The following is a 21721-nucleotide window of genomic DNA, read 5'->3' as shown; positions in this document are numbered from 1 at the left end:
CATCATCCACGTCGGCTGCCCTGAGGCCATACCCCTCCCGTTGGGGGTTATACTATCACGCTGCACCATCCTTCCACCGGCCTCAGCGGTCTGCCCTGCAGCAGCAGCCCCCTGGCTGCATTCAACGGGTGGCGTAGTCATCAACCGTTTTCTACCGCTAACAGACTGCCGTCCAGTTTGACTCCCTGGGCACGGACCGGGTCACCGCCACGAGACTACAACCCTAAACAGATCCGGCTCCGGGTAAGCTCCCGCGTGCGCAACGCAGCGCGACACAGGCCCAGGGGCGCGTCAGATGGACTAATACAACAAGTCCCACACACAGCTAGAAGCCCAAATATTTTTTCAGAGGTACTGTAGATGCAGATAAAAATTATTTTTAATTTGCAACCTGATGGAGGTCAGTATAGATGGACTAATACAACAAGTCCCACACACAGCTAGAAGCCCAAATATTTTTTCAGAGGTACTGTAGATGCAGATAAAAATTAGTTTTAATTTGCAACCTGATGGAGGTCAGTATAGATGGACTAATAGAGAAAGTCCGACACACTGCTAGAAGGCCAAATATTTTTTCAGAGCTAGATGCAGAAAAAAATTATATTCAGTTTGCAACCTGATGGAGGTCAGTATAGATGGATTAATAGAACAAGACCCACACACAGCTAGAAGCCCAATATTTTTTCAGAGGTAGATGCAGAAAAAAATATATTCAGTTTGCAACCTGATGGAGGTCAGTATAGATGGACTAATACAACAAGTCTCACACACAGCTAGAAGCCCAATATTTTTTCAGAGGTAGAGGCAGAAAAAAATATATTCAGTTTGCAACCTGATGGAGGTCAGTATAGATGGACTAATACAACAAGTCCCACACACAGCTAGAAGCCCAAATATTTTTTCAGAGGTAGATGCAGAAAAAAATATATTCAGTTTGCAACCTGATGGAGGTCAGTATAGATGGACTAATACAACAAGTCCCACACACAGCTAGAAGCCCAAATATTTTTTCAGAGGTACTGTAGATGCAGATAAAAATTATTTTTAATTTGCAACCTGATGGAGGTCAGTATAGATGGACTAATACAACAAGTCCCACACACAGCTAGAAGCCCAAATATTTTTTCAGAGGTACTGTACATGCAGATAAAAATTAGTTTTAAATTGCAACCTGATGGAGGTCAGTATACATGGACTAATAGAGAAAGTCCGACACACTGCTAGAAGGCCAAATATTTTTTCAGAGCTAGATGCAGAAAAAAATTATATTCAGTTTGCAACCTGATGGAGGTCAGTATAGATGGATTAATAGAACAAGATCCACACACAGCTAGAAGCCCAATATTTTTTCAGAGGTAGATGCAGAAAAAAATATATTCAGTTTGCAACCTGATGGAGGTCAGTATAGATGGACTAATACAACAAGTCCCACACACAGCTAGAAGCCCAAATATTTTTTCAGTGGTACTGTAGATGCAGATAAAAATTAGTTTTAATTTGCAACCTGATGGAGGTCAGTATAGATGGACTAATAGAGAAAGTCCGACACACTGCTAGAAGGCCAAATATTTTTTCAGAGCTAGATGCAGAAAAAAATTATATTCAGTTTGCAACCTGATGGAGGTCAGTATAGATGGATTAATAGAACAAGACCCACACACAGCTAGAAGCCCAATATTTTTTCAGAGGTAGATGCAGAAAAAAATATATTCAGTTTGCAACCTGATGGAGGTCAGTATAGATGGACTAATACAACAAGTCTCACACACAGCTAGAAGCCCAATATTTTTTCAGAGGTAGATGCAGAAAAAAATATATTCAGTTTGCAACCTGATGGAGGTCAGTATAGATGGACTAATACAACAAGTCCCACACACAGCTAGAAGCCCAAATATTTTTTCAGAGGTAGATGCAGAAAAAAATATATTCAGTTTGCAACCTGATGGAGGTCAGTATAGATGGACTAATACAACAAGTCCCACACACAGCTAGAAGCCCAAATATTTTTTCAGAGGTACTGTAGATGCAGATAAAAATTATTTTTAATTTGCAACCTGATGGAGGTCAGTATAGATGGACTAATACAACAAGTCCCACACACAGCTAGAAGCCCAAATATTTTTTCAGAGGTACTGTAGATGCAGATAAAAATTAGTTTTAAATTGCAACCTGATGGAGGTCAGTATAGATGGACTAATAGAGAAAGTCCGACACACTGCTAGAAGGCCAAATATTTTTTCAGAGCTAGATGCAGAAAAAAATTATATTCAGTTTGCAACCTGATGGAGGTCAGTATAGATGGATTAATAGAACAAGACCCACACACAGCTAGAAGCCCAATATTTTTTCAGAGGTAGATGCAGAAAAAAATATATTCAGTTTGCAACCTGATGGAGGTCAGTATAGATGGACTAATACAACAAGTCCCATACACAGCTAGAAGCCCAAATATTTTTTCAGAGGTAGATGCAGAAAAAAATATATTCAGTTTGCAACCTGATGGAGGTCAGTATAGATGGACTAATACAACAAGTCCCACACACAGCTAGAAGCCCAAATATTTTTTCAGAGGTACTGTAGATGCAGATAAAAATTAGTTTTAATTTGCAACCTGATGGAGGTCAGTATAGATGGACTAATAGAGAAAGTCCGACACACTGCTAGAAGGCCAAATATTTTTTCAGAGCTAGATGCAGAAAAAAATTATATTCAGTTTGCAACCTGATGGAGGTCAGTATAGATGGATTAATAGAACAAGACCCACACACAGCTAGAAGCCCAATATTTTTTCAGAGGTAGATGAAGAAAAAAATATATTCAGTTTGCAACCTGATGGAGGTCAGTATAGATGGACTAATACAACAAGTCCCACACACAGCTAGAAGCCCAATATTTTTTCAGAGGTAGATGCAGAAAAAAATATATTCAGTTTGCAACCTGATGGAGGTCAGTATAGATGGACTAATACAACAAGTCCCACACACAGCTAGAAGCCCAAATATTTTTTCAGAGGTACTGTGGATGCAGATAAAAATTAGTTTTAATCTGCAACCTGATGGAGGTCAGTATAGATGGACTAATACAACTAGTCCCACACACAGCTAGAAGCCCAAATATTTTTTCAGAGGTACTGTAGATGCAGATAAAAATTAGTTTTAATTTGCAACCTGATGGAGGTCAGTATAGATGGACTAATAGAGAAAATCTGACACACTGCTAGAAGGCCAAATATTTTTTCAGAGCTAGATGCAGAAAAAAATTATATTCAGTTTGCAACCTGATGGAGGTCAGTATAGATGGATTAATAGAACAAGACCCACACACAGCTAGAAGCCCAATATTTTTTCAGAGGTAGATGCAGAAAAAAATATATTCAGTTTGCAACCTGATGGAGGTCAGTATAGATGGACTAATACAACAAGTCCCACACACAGCTAGAAGCCCAAATATTTTTTCAGAGGTACTGTAGATGCAGATAAAAATTAGTTTTAATTTGCAACCTGATGGAGGTCAGTATAGATGGACTAATAGAATGATGCTATGCCCAAAAGATTTTACTTCACTAGGTGCAGTAAAAAAAATGGTATTCTATACACAGGTGGTATATCTTGCAACACAGATAGGCTACTCCACTGACTAACACACTCTGCAATAGGCCAAAAAGGATTAGCTTTGCTAGATTCAGCCAAATGCTGTGAAAAAAACTTGCACAGCACTGGCACAGACCTGCCTGGCAAAAACTGATAGGAACTGATGTAACCTAGTCCTGAAAAGGACTCCAATTACAATTAGTCTTTACTCCCACAACCTATCTATTTAAGAGCACAGACCTCCCTGATAAAAGTCGTAGGAAATGCTGTAACCTAGTCCTTAAAAGGACTGCAATCACAACTATTCCCTACTCCCAAGCTATCTGTATATTTGTGCGAAAATTGGCTTGAAATTAACAAGGTATAGCGCACACAGCAACAGCGGTGCCGTCTAACACGCAGCTGCAGCAGTGAGAAAATGGTGGCGACGGGGAAAATGGCTTGGTCTTATAGGGCAAGGACATGTGACATACACTGCCAATGACACATGCCCTTGCTTGTGTGAAAAAAAGCACTTCGCTCCGTGTGTGCGCTGCTGATAGGCTGACAGATTGCACCTCCCCACTGCAAATGCGGGAAAGAGAAAAAAAAATGGAGATCTTCATTGTTCCTGCAGAGATCCATCCCCTGCCCCTCCCCCCACCCCGCTGTACACTCAAACTGCGTATTAACATTAATTTTCATCATTACTGAGAAAAAATCCAGTTATGATTTTGGTGCACGAACAGTTATCGAACATAACCTCGAACAGCCGAATTTTTATCAAATTGTTCGTGTTCGCCGAACGGCGCGAACACCGCCCAAAACAGCTCGAATTTGATATTGGCGAACAGTTCGAGTAGAACAACGCTCATCTCTACTCATGACACTCCACAAACAAATCTCTCCTAAAGGTTCTAGGCACGAACAACCTCCCATGGGGAGTGTTAGATGGAGCATCATCTTGAGCTTTCAGAATCCCATTCTCCAAAACGGAGTCCAATGCCGCCACAACTCCTTTCTGTAAAATGTTCTCCTCCTCCTCAGCACTGACCGTAGGAGAGAAGCTACGACATAAAGCATCGGCTTTAACATTCTTAGTACCAGGGATATAGGTAACAGAAAAATGAAACCGAGAGAAAAAAAGTGCCCACCTAGCTTGACGGGCATTCAAGCGCTTGGCAGCATCCAGATAGATCAAATTCTTATGATCTGTGAAAACCTGAATAGGAAATCTAGCGCCTTCCAAAAGATGACGCCAATGTTCAAACGCAAGTTTCCAACATCATAATTCAGTTCAGTTTCCGAAATTTTTTTCGAAAAGAAGGCACAAGGATGTACTCCACCCTAGTTCTCCTGAGACAAAACTGCTCCGACCCCCACCGATGAAGCATCGACCTCGACCAAAAAAGGCTTGGTCTCATCAGGGTGCATAAGGATAGGGGCAGAACTGAACCTCTCTTTGAGATACTCAAACGCTTCAATGGCCTCAGTAGTCCACTGGGCCGTATTCGCACCTTTCCTGGTGAGATCGGTTAGAGGTTTAACAATTACAGAAACATTCTTAATGAATTTCTTGTAATAATTGGCAAAACCCAAAAATCTCTGCATAGATTTCAAACCAATAGGCCTAGGCCATTCCTGCACAGCCTGAATCTTCACATGGTCCATCTCAAAGCCCTCGCTGGAGACAATGTAGCCCAAAAACTAATTTTCTGCACAGCAAACTCACATTTCTTCAGCTTAGCAAAGAGTGAATTATCACTCAATAACTGCAAAACTTCACACACACTCTGCCAATGGGACTCTAGATCTGGTGAGTAAATCAAAATGTCATCCAAATACACAACCACATTCTTACCAATCAAAGGTCTTAGGATGTCATTAATAAGGTTCTGAAAAAATGCAGGTGCATTGGTAAGACCAAAAGGCATCACCAGATTCTCAAAATGACCTACCGGAGTGTTAAAAGCAGTTTTCCATTCATCACCCTCCTTCACTCGTAACAAATTGTATGCCCCCCGGAGATCAATTTTGGAGAACCACTTGGCCCCCACTAACTGGTTAAACAAGTCAGGAATTAACGGCAATGGGTAGGAATTGCATACGGTAATTTTATTAATTTCACGAAAATTCAGACATGGACGTAAACCGCCGTCCTTTTTTTTAACAAAGAAAAATCCAACTGCCACAGGCGACTTAGAAGGTCTAATGTGACCAGCAGCCAGGCTAGAGAAACAGTCAAACACTGAAGTCCAGCACAACCACAAGGGCGGAGCTGGAATATAAAAGCAGATGGTCACGTGACCACAAAACACAAGATGAAAAAAAGAAACAGGAGGGTTCTAACAGAAGGCAGCTGTTGACTACCAGCATCAACAAGGCCATAGGTATTCAGGTCAGACTCCACACATAAAACCTCAGGAGTGAACATGGATGTCAGACATTTGTACCATCCTCCAAAACTTTGAGGACTCCAGAAGCAGGATGGTGATGCTAATTATGGCATCATCGCCGCTCACCATCCTGCTTCTCTGTCTTCTGAAACCCTCTCTGCTCACAATTAAAGAGGATGCATTGCTGGCAGAGCACAATGAGATGGAGCAAGGAACCATACAGGGTGATTACACACAGCCCAGCCTCATCCCATTCCAACGTGGATTGGGTGACAATGAGGAGGAGGAAGAACAGGAGCTAGTTTCATGCGCTATAGACGGTACTACCTGCACAACTGTCATACCGTCTGTTCTGTGTAGATGGCCTGAGGATAGGGAGGAGGAGGAAGAGGATTAGGAGGAGAGCATGGTCAGTCATCCTCTTGGTGACGACATGGAAGTCTTGCCTCTTTGCAGTCTTGCACACATGGCTGAGTTTATGTTACCCTGCCTTTCCTGTGACCCTCACGTTGTCCAAATTTTGGGTGACTGTCATTCGTTATGTATGGTTGTCCTGAGGAAGGAGTCGGTGGACTCTGAAACGCGTAGACAATAAACCTACATTTTTATCCATACTAATGGTTTGTTGTGACTCCAGAGAACGCAGAAACATCTCCCATTCCCAGCATCTATCTCTGACATATTCATAGGAAGCAGCAGCATCTGGGTCCAGGCTTTATAGGTATTGTGTCCAACACAACCCTACTAGGTGAGCAGCTTGTAATACTTCTGCAACAATTATTAATCGAATAAGACTGTATTGCGCTCTGGCATTTTTTTATTACTGGTTGGTGACACTTCTAGACCCACGCTACAAGGAGAACTTTCTGTCTCTTATTTCCTTGCAGGACAGGCCTAATAAAATGGGGCAGTATCAGAAGGCTCTTGTTGCGGAATTATTTATCAAATTCCCATCTGAAAACGCTGGCGGCAGAGGTCACAGTTGTTGGACAACCAAGGAGTACAGGCAAGAAAGACACAAATGCAATCCAGCAGAGGCAGGGGAACAATGTCAAAGTTCTGGGACAGTTTTCTCAGACCCTCCCATCGCACAAGCCCTGAGGCGCGGGGTATTCTCCCAAGGAAGGTAAAGTTTCGGAAGATAGTGAGGGAGTACCTTGCCGACCGTACCAGCGTCCTCCATGATTCCTCTGTGCCTTATAATTATTGGGTATCCAAGCTGGACATGTGGCATGAACTGGCTCTCTATGCCTTGGAGGTCCTGGGTTGCCCTGCCGCTAGCGTTTTGTCACAGTGGGTTTTTAGTGCCGCTGGTGGAATTATAACTGATAAGCGCATCCGCCTGTCAACTGAAAATGCTGACAGGCTGACTCTTATAAAAATGAACAAGGGCTGAATTGGGCCTGACTTCTCAACATCACCAAATGATAGCAGCATGACATAAAGTCAAATATAGTGTCTTTTTTTGGGGGAGGTCTAACTCTATTCCCATGCACCTCTGTCTTTACACCCAGACATAGGTATACGCTTCCTGATTTTGTCTATTTGCTCTTGTCCTCCTCCTTCTCTGCATCCTCATCCTCCACCACCATATCACCACTATATGTACCATATCAACATATCTACGTCTCTTGCAAGGGGCATTGGAGTGCCTCCAAATTTTTGGCAGCCGTTGCTTCACTGCATTGGCAAATAGTATGGGAGACCCACTTCCTAATAATGGGAGCGTTTTTTGCAGGAAACCCTCCAACCTCTACGTCTCTTGCAAGGGGCATTGGAGTTCCTCCAATTTTTGGCAGCGGTTGCTTCACTGCATAGGCAAACAGTATGGGAGTAATACCCTCTTCTTTCTAATGGAAATATGTCATTACTGAGGCCCACCTCTATGTGTCTTTAAATTGTTCGTGTTTTTTTTTTCTAAATTTATGGCAGCCGTTGGACTCACTGCATGTTATGCACACGCCCGGGCTAAGCGGCGTGTGCGTGTGATTGGTAGTGATTCCACTGGACCGTGCCGGAGAGTGAATGCCTGGAGGGGCGTGACTAAGTATTCACCCGATCCGACCAGGGTCGCACGACGGCATACGACGCCAGTGCACCAAGGAGGAACCGAGCAGAGGGACCAGGTGCTACTCCAGGACAGACCCCGGACACGGCTGTTGACCCACACAGGGGAATACAGGAACAGGCTGGAAGGCTGGCACACAGACTGGTGGGTATAGGCAGGCACGACTGGTATGCAGGCAGGCGGGTATGCAGGCAGGGGGGTAAAGGCAAGCACAGCTAGAGTGCAGACAGGGAGGCACTAGCAGGTAGGAACACAGGCGGGATAGGGCCCAGTACACACTGGGACTCAGGAACATTACAGGCAGAGGGGTACAGGCAGGGCAGGACAGGACTGCCGGAGCAGCGGGCAGAAGCAGGGCAGGACAGGACTGCCGGAGCAGCGGGCAGAAGCAGGGCAGGACAGGACTGCCGGAGCAGCGGGCAGAAGCAGGGCAGGACAGGACTGCCGGAGCAGCGGGCAGAAGCAGGGCAGGACAGGACTGCCGGAGCAGCGGGCAGAAGCAGGGCAGGACAGGACTCTGTTCACACGGAACAGACAGGAAGGGAAAGACAGAGCCAGATACTCACACAGTACTTGCAGAGACAACAAGCAGGAGTTAGGTACGAGTTCAGACTCTGCAGAAAAAGGAAGGGAACGGACATAGAGGCAAAACAGGTAAAGGATAGGAGAGAGTTCAGACTGGAACTGAGTGTACGGAGGAGACCGACACTGCAGCGGGATACAGGAGCGGGTCTGGGAATACTGCCCCCAGAGAGGCGGGACGAACAGGCAAGGAGCGTGTTCAGACAGGACAGACAAGATACAGGAGCGGGTCTAGGTAATCGGCTCCTAGAAGGCGGGAGGAACAGGCTAGGAGCGTGTTCAGACAGGACAGACAAGATACACAGAAAGGACTCAGTTCAGACACGGGAACTAATACCGCAAAGCAGGAGACATACAGGACTTAGTTCAGACACGGGAACTAATACCGCAAAGCAGGAGACATACAGGACTTAGTTCAGACACGGGAACTAATACCGCAAAGCAGGAGACATACAGGACACAGTTCAGACACGGGAGCTGATACCGCAAAGCAGGAGAAATACAGGACTAAGTTCAGACACGGGAACTGATACAAAAAGCAGGAGACATACAGGACTCAGTTTAGACAGGCCTGGAAATACAGCCTCCAGGAAAGGCAGACAAGGAAACAAAGACGGGACCTGGCACCTTCAGAGTGCAAGCACACACTGAAGGAAAACACTATGCTCAGGCAGGGATAGAAGGGAGCTGCTGAGCTATATACCAAGTGTCAGACAGCAATAGGCTGAGGACGCACAAGGGGTGTGACCCACAGCAGGTACAAAAAGCAGGAAGTGATCGGGCGCCGCCCTTAAGCAGCAGAGACAGACACAAACAGACAGCATGGAGGGAAGCCAGAGAGACAATCTGGACAGGAGATCAAGTGCGCGCTCCTGCACAGTGGGAGATGGACCACTATGCAAGGACGCCGCCAGGTATGTTACAGTACCTCCCCCCTTACGCCCCCTCTTCTTCAGGCCTGCCAGAATCTTCCGCAGGGAATTCGAGGACCAGTCGTTCACTGGGTTGGAGGGGGACAGAGACTTGAGGGTAATCTCTGCTTCGAGGTACATCTTGTCAAGCTCACAGGAAAAAATAGACGGGTTATCAGGTACATAATGAGGAAAAGTCACTGTCTCTTTGTTATCTGGTGGTACCCCGGAGGATTCAGGAAACAACTGGAGGTCCTCCGCCGGGTCAGAAGAGTGCAGAGGCTCAGAGAAAACAACTGCTTCAGAGTACACTAGGTCGGACTCACTGGAGGAAGCAGGCGAGGTATCGGGTACCGAGTATAGGAAAGTCTCTGTCCATTCACCACCAGGTGGCACCCCGAAGGGTTCAGAACACAACTGGAGGTCCTCCGCCTGGTCGGAGGGGTGTAGAGACTCGGGAGTAACCTCTGCTTCGGAGTACACTAGGTTGGACTCACTGGAGGAAGCAGGCGAGGTATCGGGTACCGAGTATAGGAAAGTCTCTGTCCATTCACCACCAGGTGGCACCCCGAAGGGTTCTGGAGACAGCTGGCGGTCCTCCGCCTGGTCAGAGGGGTGTAGAGACTCACGGGTAACCTCTGCTTCAGAGTACACTAGGTCGGACTCACTGGACGAAGCAAGCGAGGTATCAGATCCAGGATATAGGAAAGTCTCTGTCCATTCACCACCAGGTGGCACCCCGAAGGATTCTGAACACAACTGGAGGTCCTCCGCCTGGTCGGAGGGGTGTAGAGACTCAGGAGTAACCTCTGCTTCGGAGTATACTAAGTTGGACTCACTGGACGAAGCGAGCGAGGTATCAGGTACAGAGTATAGGAGAGTCTCTGTCCTTTCGCTACCAGGTAGCACCCCGAAGGGTTCAGGAGACAACTGGAGATCCTCCGCCTGGTCGGAGGGGTGTAGAGACTCGGAGGTAACTACCACTTTGGGGTACCCATTGTCAGGCTCACAGGACGAAGCGGACAAAGTATTGAGTACCGGGTGTAGAGAAGTCTCTCTCCATTTGTCATCGAGTGGTATCCCGGAGGATTCAGGAGGCAACAGGGGATCCTCCGCCAGGTAGTAGAGGTGCACAGACTCAGAGGTAACCACAGCTTTGGAGCATCCTTGGACATGCACACCGGTTAAAGAGAGAGAAGCATCTGATGCCGGGTGCAGGAAGTTCTCCTGTGTGGAGTCTGGATGGGCAGAAGTCTCTTCGGGCAGGAGAACTGGTGCACTACCCACGCACATTACCCATTGGGGTTTCTCCGGGATACAGGGAGGTGAAGCTTCAGTAGGGACTTCAAGGTTGGGGTCAGGAGGTCTCAGGGAGGACAGACCCTGGCGTGACGGCTTGCCTCTAAGTCTAGCACGTCTGGACTGCCTCTTGAGGTTGAGAGAAGTATTCCGGAAAGCGTAGTCACCCTGTGAGGATTCTGGGTGGCCAGTAGTCTCATTGGGCTGGAGGACTATTGCGCTACCCACACACATTACCCATCGGGGCTGCTCCGGGATATTGGGAGGTGAAGCTTCAGCAGGAGCCTCCGGGTTAGGATCATCGAAGACCATTAGAAAGGCCACCAGGAAGGCCATTAGGTCCCGGAGGATCGGATCCTGTGTTTCATATAGGGGGTTGATCCATTCCAAGGCATCACCCGCCAGGTAAGACATAATAAAGGCCACTTTAGCCCAATCGGAAGGAAAATAGAGAGGGTAGGCCTTAAAGTGTAGCATGCATTGCTCCACAAATGCACGACACTGTCTTGGATCCCCATAGTAACGTGGCGGATCCGCAGGAACGAGAGCTGATAGATCCATCTGGACGGTGCGTAATTTCGCCTGGAACTCAGCTAAGAGAAAAAAAATTTATTTATTTATTTTAATGCATATATTCGCTGGAAAACTTCTCAGAGGGCGAAGGCCGTGGGGCTCAACGGGAACCATGGCCTGAGCATGCTGTTATGCACACGCCCGGGCTAAGCGGCGTGTGCGTGTGATTGGTAGTGATTCCACTGGACCGTGCCGGAGAGTGAATGCCTGGAGGGGCGTGACTAAGTATTCACCCGATCCGACCAGGGTCGCACGACGGCATACGACGCCAGTGCACCAAGGAGGAACCGAGCAGAGGGACCAGGTGCTACTCCAGGACAGACCCCGGACACGGCTGTTGACCCACACAGGGGAATACAGGAACAGGCTGGTAGGCTGGCACACAGACTGGTGGGTATAGGCAGGCACGACTGGTATGCAGGCAGGCGGGTATGCAGGCAGGGGGGTAAAGGCAAGCACAGCTAGAGTGCAGACAGGGAGGCACTAGCAGGTAGGAACACAGGCGGGATAGGGCCCAGTACACACTGGGACTCAGGAACATTACAGGCAGAGGGGTACAGGCAGGGCAGGACAGGACTGCCGGAGCAGCGGGCAGAAGCAGGGCAGGACAGGACTGCCGGAGCAGCGGGCAGAAGCAGGGCAGGACAGGACTGCCGGAGCAGCGGGCAGAAGCAGGGCAGGACAGGACTGCCGGAGCAGCGGGCAGAAGCAGGGCAGGACAGGACTGCCGGAGCAGCGGGCAGAAGCAGGGCAGGACAGGACTCTGTTCACACGGAACAGACAGGAAGGGAAAGACAGAGCCAGATACTCACACAGTACTTGCAGAGACAACAAGCAGGAGTTAGGTACGAGTTCAGACTCTGCAGAAAAAGGAAGGGAACGGACATAGAGGCAAAACAGGTAAAGGATAGGAGAGAGTTCAGACTGGAACTGAGTGTACGGAGGAGACCGACACTGCAGCGGGATACAGGAGCGGGTCTGGGAATACTGCCCCCAGAGAGGCGGGACGAACAGGCAAGGAGCGTGTTCAGACAGGACAGACAAGATACAGGAGCGGGTCTAGGTAATCGGCTCCTAGAAGGCGGGAGGAACAGGCTAGGAGCGTGTTCAGACAGGACAGACAAGATACACAGAAAGGACTCAGTTCAGACACGGGAACTAATACCGCAAAGCAGGAGACATACAGGACTTAGTTCAGACACGGGAACTAATACCGCAAAGCAGGAGACATACAGGACTTAGTTCAGACACGGGAACTAATACCGCAAAGCAGGAGACATACAGGACACAGTTCAGACACGGGAGCTGATACCGCAAAGCAGGAGAAATACAGGACTAAGTTCAGACACGGGAACTGATACAAAAAGCAGGAGACATACAGGACTCAGTTTAGACAGGCCTGGAAATACAGCCTCCAGGAAAGGCAGACAAGGAAACAAAGACGGGACCTGGCACCTTCAGAGTGCAAGCACACACTGAAGGAAAACACTATGCTCAGGCAGGGATAGAAGGGAGCTGCTGAGCTATATACCAAGTGTCAGACAGCAATAGGCTGAGGACGCACAAGGGGTGTGACCCACAGCAGGTACAAAAAGCAGGAAGTGATCGGGCGCCGCCCTTAAGCAGCAGAGACAGACACAAACAGACAGCATGGAGGGAAGCCAGAGAGACAATCTGGACAGGAGATCAAGTGCGCGCTCCTGCACAGTGGGAGATGGACCACTATGCAAGGACGCCGCCAGGTATGTTACACTGCATACCCTATAACTGAATAGCAGACCCTCTCCTTTCTAATGGGAACATGTCGTACTCTTTACTGTGGCCCAGTTGTATGTCTTTAAATTGTTAGTGCGGTTTTTCCCAAATTTTGGCAGCCCTTGCAGTCACAGCATGGGTATTACCACTATAGGAGACCCGCTCCTTTATAATGGGAACATTTTTTTTACTGAGACCCTCCTCTATGTCTCTTCAAAGGGGCATTGGGTTGCATCCAAACTTTTGGCAGCCCTTGCAGTCACTGTATACGCAATAACAGTATAGGAGACCCATTCATTAATAACGGGATCAACAAAACATAGCCGACTGCTGGCTCATTAAGAATAGTAAGGGCCGCCTGATGGCCCTATAAAAATAGTCTTTGTGACTTTCAGAGTCCCTCCATCATAAATGAAACAGGATGTGTCTGATGATGTGTCACACACCACATTGCCAGATAAGGTTGTAAAATGTTAAAAATCCTGGTGAATGCATTTGTCTTGGTTGAAAGCAATGCAAAAGTGCTACGTGTGAACATAGCCCAAGTTGTGGAGGAGCATTTTTGTTTTTAGTTATTTATTTTGTCTTATATACAAGTCATTACTTGGAAACGATGTTCCTTAACATATTTCCCAGGAAAATCCATTTTGCTTTTGTTTTTGTATGTTTTATTGAGTGAGTCCATAAAAGTGGCGTAATGCCTCTGATTTATGTTGACCGCAGTGACCTGGGAGTCAGAAATGCTTCCAGGGGTCTTCCCCATTCTGTTCCCATGTCATTTGAGCACTGTTCCCATCGATTTTGGCAATTTTTAGGCCCTCTGCAGACTGCCAGGGGGTGTCTCTGGAAAAATGCTAAAGCAGTTTCCCATAAACTTACATTGGACTCGTTACTCGGTCCGAGCACTACAGCATTCCAATTTTCTCAACTCGAACAACGAGTATCCAAGCATTTTAGTGCTTGCTCATCACTAGTGTTTATGATCCCGGTAGGAAAGATTTTAGAGTCCTACCTCTACCATTCTGTGTTATACAGTATGTTCATGTGTATCCCCCAGGGGTAAATGTTTTTCAGCCCATGCACTTAGTGCATGGGTATTATTAGTATAGGAGACACACTCCATAACAATGTTAACAATGTTTTGAATGAGGACCTCTTCTACATCTCTTCAAAGGGGTATTGGAGTGCATCCAAATTTTTGGCAGCCCTTGCAGTCACTGCATACGCAATAACAATATAGGAGACCCGCTCCTTTATGATGGGAACATTTTTTTTTACTGAGACCCTCCTCTATGTCTCTTAAAAGAGGTATTGGGGTGCGTCCAGATTTTTGGCAGCCATTGTAGTCACTACATACCCAATAACAGTATAGGAGACCCGCTCCTTAATAATGGAAACAGCAAAGCAAAGCCAGCTGATGGCCCTCTAACAATAGCGAGGGCCGACTGCTGGACCTTTAACAATGGTAAGGGCCGACTGATGACCCTGTAAAAATAGGCTTTGTTACTTTCAGAGTCCCTCCTTCATAAATGGAACAGGATGTGCCTGATCATGTCTCACACACCACATCGGTAGATAAGGTGGTAAAATGTTAAAATGACATTTACTGGTGAATGTATTTTTCACCTTTGAAAGCAATGCAAAAGTGCAAAAATGCATGAAAAACGCTATGTGTAAACTTAGCCCAAGGCGTGGAAGAGCATTTTTTTTGCCTTATATACAAGTCATTAGCCTGGAAAGAATGTCCCTTAACGTTTTTTCCAGGAAAATCCATTTTGGCTTTGTTTTTGTATGTTATATTGTGAATCCGTAAAAGTGGCGTAATACGCTGACAACATTGTTCACAGCAGTGGCTTGGGAGTCAGAGATGCTTCCAGGTGTCCTCCTCATGCTGTTCCCATGTCATTTCAGCACTGTTCCCATCGATTTGGACAATTTTTAGGTCCCCTGCAGACTTCCACTGGGGGGCCAACTGAAAAATGCTCGAGTTTCCCATTGACTTACATTGGGCTCGTTGCTCGAGTCGAGCACCTGAGCATTACGATTTGCTCGACCAGAGCAACGAGCACCCGAGCATTTTAGTGCTCACTCTTCACTAATAATTTCTTTTTTTACTAATGTGATACATACAGCAAGCCACATCTCAGCTTGTAATTTTTTTGCTCAGAGATTCAGCTGTAAACAGGGTTCGTCCACAGTAAAAAAAATTGAATTTCTTCTGTTACTACCGTGATGTATACAGCAAGTCACATCTCAGCTTGTAATTTTTTGGTGCTGAGATTCAGCTGTATACAGGGCATGTCCACAGTAAAAAAAATCTAATTTCTTCTGTTACTACCGTGATACAAACAGCAGGCCACAACTCAGCTTGTATTTTTTTTTTGCACAAATATTATGCTGTTTACAGTCCTCATCCACAGTAACAAAAATCTAATTTCTTCTGTTAGTACCATGATACTTTGCACTGAGATTCTGCTGGTTCCAGGGCTCCACAATATAAAATCTAATTTTTGGTTGCTAATAGCGTGCTCCAGCCACACTTTCTGAGCAAAGAAATACTGATTGGTAAATTACTGACAGGTGACTCACAGGTCTGGGCATAGGCTTATTAAACAGCTGGTTTAGAAAGGAGAAGGGTACATTCAACTAATTTTTGGAAATGTGAAGACTCTTGATTGGGCCTCCATCTGCTAGGTTGGCTGTAGTGGAAGAGGTGTCAGTCCCCGTAATACTATTTCTATACAGGTGAAATTGATGCCACTTTGGTGGTGTCTGCCACTAATTTTTGGAAATGTGGAGAATCATGATTGGGTCTCCTTCTGCTGGGTTGGCTGTAGTGGAAGAGGTTTTGATCTCCATTATACTACTTCTACTCTAGTGAAATTGATGCCACTTTGGTGCTGTCTGCCACTAATTTTCAGAAGTGTGGAGATTCCTGATTGGGTCTCCTTCGTGTCTGTTGCCTGTAGCAGTAGATCGTCAGGCCTCCACTTACTTTCAGTCAACTACCTGTGTTACTATGCTTAAATTTTTGTACCAATGGTAGTCCATGAAAATGATATTTGTGCCACCTGAGTGTGGCTGATCAGAAAAGTAGCTTGAGCTGTTGCATGAGGTATCAGGGCTCCCAGTACAGCAGACCTACACCAATCCCTCACCCACCTTGTCTTAATTTGAAGTTAAATTCAAAGCTGTAAATGCTGGCCCAGGCCCTGATACCTCATGCATGGCCCATGGCTGATTGCTGCTGTGCAATTGGAAAATGTGTACTGTGGGTAAATTGATGCCACTTTTCATGGTGTCTGCCTCTAATTTGAGCTGTTTTGGCAGCTATTGGGCCCCTTTGAAGGTGTTCTGTATGCGTTTAGTTTTGCTTCCCATTGAATCCAATGGGGTTCGGATATGTTTGATGAACTGTTCGACAAACATTGGGAAGTTCGTCAATCTGAATTGAATCGAACCTTCAAAGATTTGCTCACCTCTACTTGCAACCAATTATTCATAGTTTTTGCAACCTTTTGCCTATACCTATCAAATGGCCTATCTACTGGTGTCCTTTCTTTGTCAACTGTGTGTTGATCCACAGACATTAATGACCAGATGTCAATGTATTATTACTATTATTATGAAAAAAGGGGGTATACATAGCAAAAACACTTACAATAATTTTAACAATACAAGTCGGCGACTGGTACAGAAAGAGAGAGGACCCTGCCCGCGAGGTCTCACAATCTACAAGGAATGGGTGAGGATACAGTGGGTGAGGGTAGGGCTGGTCGTGCAGCGGTATGGTGGAGTGAGGACCCTGCCCGCGAGGGCTCACAGTCTACAGGGGATGGGTGAGGATACAGTGGGTGGGGGTAGAGCTGGTCGTGCAGCGGTATGGTGGAGCGAGGGTTACTGCAGGTTGTAGGATTGTCGGAAGAGGTGGGTCTTCAGGTTTCTTTTGAAGGTTTCCGTGGTAGGCGAGAGTCTGATGTGTTGGGGTAGAGAGTTCCAAAGTAGGTGGGATACACGGGAGAAATCTTGCATGTGATTGTGGGAAGAGGAGATAAGAGGGGAGTAGAGCAGGAGATCTTGTGAGGTTGCGTGTAGGTATGTACCGGGAGACTAGGTCACAGATGTATGAAGGAGACAGGTTGTGGATGGCTTTGTATGCACTCTAACTCCACCTACAAAGTACATCCTGATGCTGGCACTGGTGTCAGGACATAATGTTTCATTGCACGTGCCTCAACGTTCAGTAGTGAATACTGCGTGCTCATGCTCACAGAACAAGAACAGTTTAATAGGCCGGTGACCCTTAAAATACAGCTGCTGGCCCAAGATCTGCGGTTCCCGGGAATCTGCCTGGGGGCCGGATAAAAGGTCATCGAGGGCCGTAAATGGTCAGTGGGCCTGAGGTTCCCCACCCCTGGGTTAAAGCTTTATCATGTAATGTAGTCATTATTCCAAAATTTTATGTCTTGTCTTATCATGTAAATGAGACCCCAGAGGGCTAATCCGACAGAAAAATGCATCCTTATGCATACTAACTAAAGGCAGTATCACTTTATTACTTGTCATTACTGGAGCGGATAATTGCTCTAATAGTGCCTTGAGGGCAGTAACCAATTCGGAAGCTTCACTTTTCCCCTTTTCCCTTAAATCTCACTCACCCACGTCTGCAGCTGGAGGAGGAACTCCAACTGAGGGAGCAACTCCGGCACCAGAATGGACGGATGTATATGAAAGGTCCAGACTGGAAGCCCTGGAGGATGCCCTCAGCTCGTGTCTCTCTTTTATATGTACCGACTTTTCTCTTTTCTTATGTTACTTAGATATTGGTACATGATAACGCACCCTTATTTACATGGAGGTTGTGCATCCTTTTTTCTGTGTTCTCTGTTACTTGTGTTAATAAAAGCAAATGCTGAACTATGATCTTTGTCAGTCCTGGGAGACACAATGCACTGTGGTTGTGTATCGACACCCCCAAAAAAGAAAAGCTCCCCCTCATGAGAGCCAACTCTCCGACATGAGGTTTAGTATATTTGTTCTGTTTATCCCTTTTTATTTTATGTGATATATACTGCATTGTTTTGTCCATTTTGTATCATCTTTATATATTTTTATAAACACTGCCTACTTTTCAGATTAAGTATATAAAATTGAATAGCTTAGTTCCTCAGGGGTGTACCACACCCCTGAAGCAACACACTATCTGTAACGGGTGTCCAATTGGCCTATATAAACAATAGGTGGTGGCAGCAACTAGTTCCTTTTATTATTGTGGAGTTTGGCAGTGACTGTACCAGGGTGTATATATAGATATATTCCATGGGCTGAAATCTTATGTGTATATACTATATGCTCACTGTGAGATCCCCAATAACTGGCCTAGTAGTGAAAACAGCTGCGGCCTCGTCCATCACTCGCCAGTCAATTGCGTAATTCTCCTGACGATTGGAGGCGGCGGTGTGTTGTTCATCGTTGTGGGATCTGCGTCATCTCTCTGGGTGTTCTCCTTGAATAATTGGTGGCAGTGGTGGGATCTGTGCATGATCCCCCTGCTCTTTTTAACTTGAGAGGTGCCATAAATGCAATCCATCAATTTAACACAGCAAATCAAGGGTTCATTCACACGTCCGTGAAGCTCAGTCCACACATACACCGCAAACAGAACCAAGCATAACAGCTTCATATGTTTCTATAAGGCTGTCACACTAAGGTTGAGAGACTCGCACCCAGTCCACGGATTGTGGTCCATGCTCAGACAGAGTTTCCCAGACCTCTGAATGAGCCAAGTACAGGTGCTCAGTGCATCATGATGGTCAAACATTTAAGTGCTCCAATTAGTAACAGATCTGATTTTTATGCCCAGGGTTAGGTCTGTGACCAGGTATAATATAGGGTTGGCATCTCCATGGTGAGGTAGGTCAGTGACAGGTTATGGAAGCAGCCACAGTCAGATTTTCTAGGTTTTAGGAGCAGTTCAATGAACTTACTGATTCAATATGAGATTTTAGGGCTCAGGCAATGCAAACTACCCATAAGAATTATTTACATGGTTATTATTTGTCCAGCCTTGTAACTGCAACCCAGCAGGACCCAATAGTGTTAAAGGGGTTGTCTACTACTGCACAACCCGTTCTTAAATGTTATAGCACCTCATGTAAGAAAATAAAAACGTATGCTCACCACCTGGACCATGAATGTTGGTGCTGTGTCTACCAGCACTCACCTGACATTGTTACAGGGCGTCAGTGCTATGACAGAACAATGGCAGACATCGCATCGGTCGAGGAGACAAGTATATATATATTTTTCATTTCACATTTGGCATTTTAATATTTAAGAAGGCTTCTCTTACCTGACTTTCTGAGCCTGCTCTCCTGACAGAGAGAATAACTGCAGATCTTACTATCACTGCTAACAACTAATCACCTCTTTCCAATTACATACAGATGGGCGCTGAAGACTACCCACAAGACTACAATAACATGAATGATGATAATCATACAGTCGATGACCACCCTTGGCTCCAGAGCTTGTTCTCACCCATTGCCTATTCCGTGACTTGTGTCCTCGGACTTATTGGAAATGTGCTCATTATACTCGTGTTTGTGTTCTACGAGAAGATAAAGACTCTGACCGACACCTTTTTGGTGAATTTGGCCATTGCAGACATCTTGTTTCTGCTCACCCTCCCATTCTTGGCATATGAATCGGCACATGTCTGGGTTTTTGGAGACTTCCTGTGTAAGATCGTAAGGATCACATACAGGGTGAATTTATTTACGTCCATGCTCACGCTCACCTCAATCACATTTGACAGGTTTATTTCTATCACTAAAGTCACTAAGGCAGCTAAATACCAGGTGACTAAACAAAAGTGGCGGTACGGAGTGTGCGTCCTCCTCTGGACCCTGGCTCTGCTCCTTTCCATTCCCCAGTTCATATACAGCAACAGCCGTGACCGGAAGGAATGTTTTGAAGAATACTACCCTCCCATCATGAGATCATGGTGGTTTCATTCCAGATGACAGTGGGATTTCTAATTCCCTTGGCCTCAATGGTGTTTTGTTACAGCTTTATTCTCCGGACCTTGGTTAATGCCAGAGGCGTTCAGAAGAGGAAGTCAATGAAGATAATTGTGGTCATAGTGGTTGTATTTATAGCTACACAGTTGCCTCATAATGCCCTTGTCCTGGCTAAAGTCCTCAATAAGGGATTCACATCAGATTCCTTTACAATCACGAGCGTTGTAATGGAAGCTATAGCTTACTTCCACGCTGGTCTCAACCCTGTCCTGTACTTTTTTGTTGGTACAAAGTTTAGAAAGCATTTTTGGAAAATGCTGAAAGGTTTAGGTCTTAACCGGATGCAACATGAAACCACAGATCATTTGCGGACGACTGATGGAGACTCCAGAAACGTTTCTGCTTCAACAAACATCTGTGCAACAAGTGTGTAAATGGTTTCTCGGGACGAGCAGACACCATTATGGCTGAAGAGTGAAGCAGTTAAAGAGTTATTTCTATTATTGGATTGTGCTTGTAAAAAGTAATCCCTTTGTAAATGTTATTAAAAGGTAAATTGCAAGCCAATCTTGTGATATTATCACTTTTGTTGACAACTTGTTGCCTTGGAGACCGACCATCACTGCTACAGTAAAGTTCGGGATCCATACCGAACACCTAGTGTCCGTGCACAGACCCCAAACATGGACTTCTCCAGGAAGTATATGTTAGTGTTTGTGTTCAGCAGGCTGATGAGAGTATTCATCTGCCAGCACCTGTGCTATAAATAAATTTTAAAAAAATTATGTGCAGCCCCCTCTATTTTTGCTAACTAGCGCAAGTAAAGCCGACAGTGAGTAATATTAGCTCACTTTTGGTGGAAACTCCCTATGAATTTCAGTGTTGTAGGGGGGAGGCACAGGGCCGGTATCAACATGCTGTGGGCCGGAACTGAGTTCTCTTCGCCCTGAGTCCCCTCTTCTACAACCCCTGGCAAAAATTATGGAATCACCGGGCTCGGAGAATGTTCATTCAGTTGTTTAATGTTGTTGAAGAAAAGCAGATCACAGACATGGCACAAAACTAAAGTCATTTCAAATGGCAACTTTAGGGCTTTAAGAAACACTAAAAGAAATCAAGATAAAAAATGTGGTACTCAGTAAGGGTAATTTTTTTCAGACCAAGTGACTAGCCCAGGGGAATGGGGATGACTCGGTACCCGGGCCTTTAGCCTGGCCTTTAGGGATGTCGCGGTGGTAGGCTCCCGGGCCCGTACCCTGGGCCGCTCTTTAAAAAGGGGTTGATGTTTTTGGTTAAGTTTATAAAATAGTTCGTGACGCCACCTGTGGCTTCTGGTGAGGATCACCATTGCTGCGCAGTCCACTGAGGCCGGTGATAAGGCAGCTTGATGGTATAGCTCCCCACAGGTGGAGCGGGGCCTCAGGGCAGTATAGGAACGAGGATGCAGGACAAAGAGACTACGCCGGGCCGGAGCAAGAACAGGGACGGACACGATGTTCACTTCAGTACCTTTTACTGGTGGAATTTCAGGCACTCCCCGGAGCAC

The 21721-nt window shown here is 45.9% G+C and overlaps 1 pseudogene; it reads left to right on the top strand.

The window, feature by feature from the left end:
* Positions 1-19599: 19599 nt before the first annotated feature.
* LOC141222253 (C-X-C chemokine receptor type 6-like) lies at positions 19600-20609 on the top strand (annotated as a pseudogene).
* Positions 20610-21721: the final 1112 nt, after the last annotated feature.

This window comes from Phyllobates terribilis, unplaced genomic scaffold (assembly GCF_046119375.1).
Source record: "Phyllobates terribilis strain yellow unplaced genomic scaffold, ASM4611937v1 Scaffold_351__1_contigs__length_1975267, whole genome shotgun sequence".
In the NCBI taxonomy this organism is placed as follows: Eukaryota; Metazoa; Chordata; class Amphibia; order Anura; family Dendrobatidae; genus Phyllobates; species Phyllobates terribilis.
This window is presented reverse-complemented; position numbering and strand designations above follow the sequence as displayed.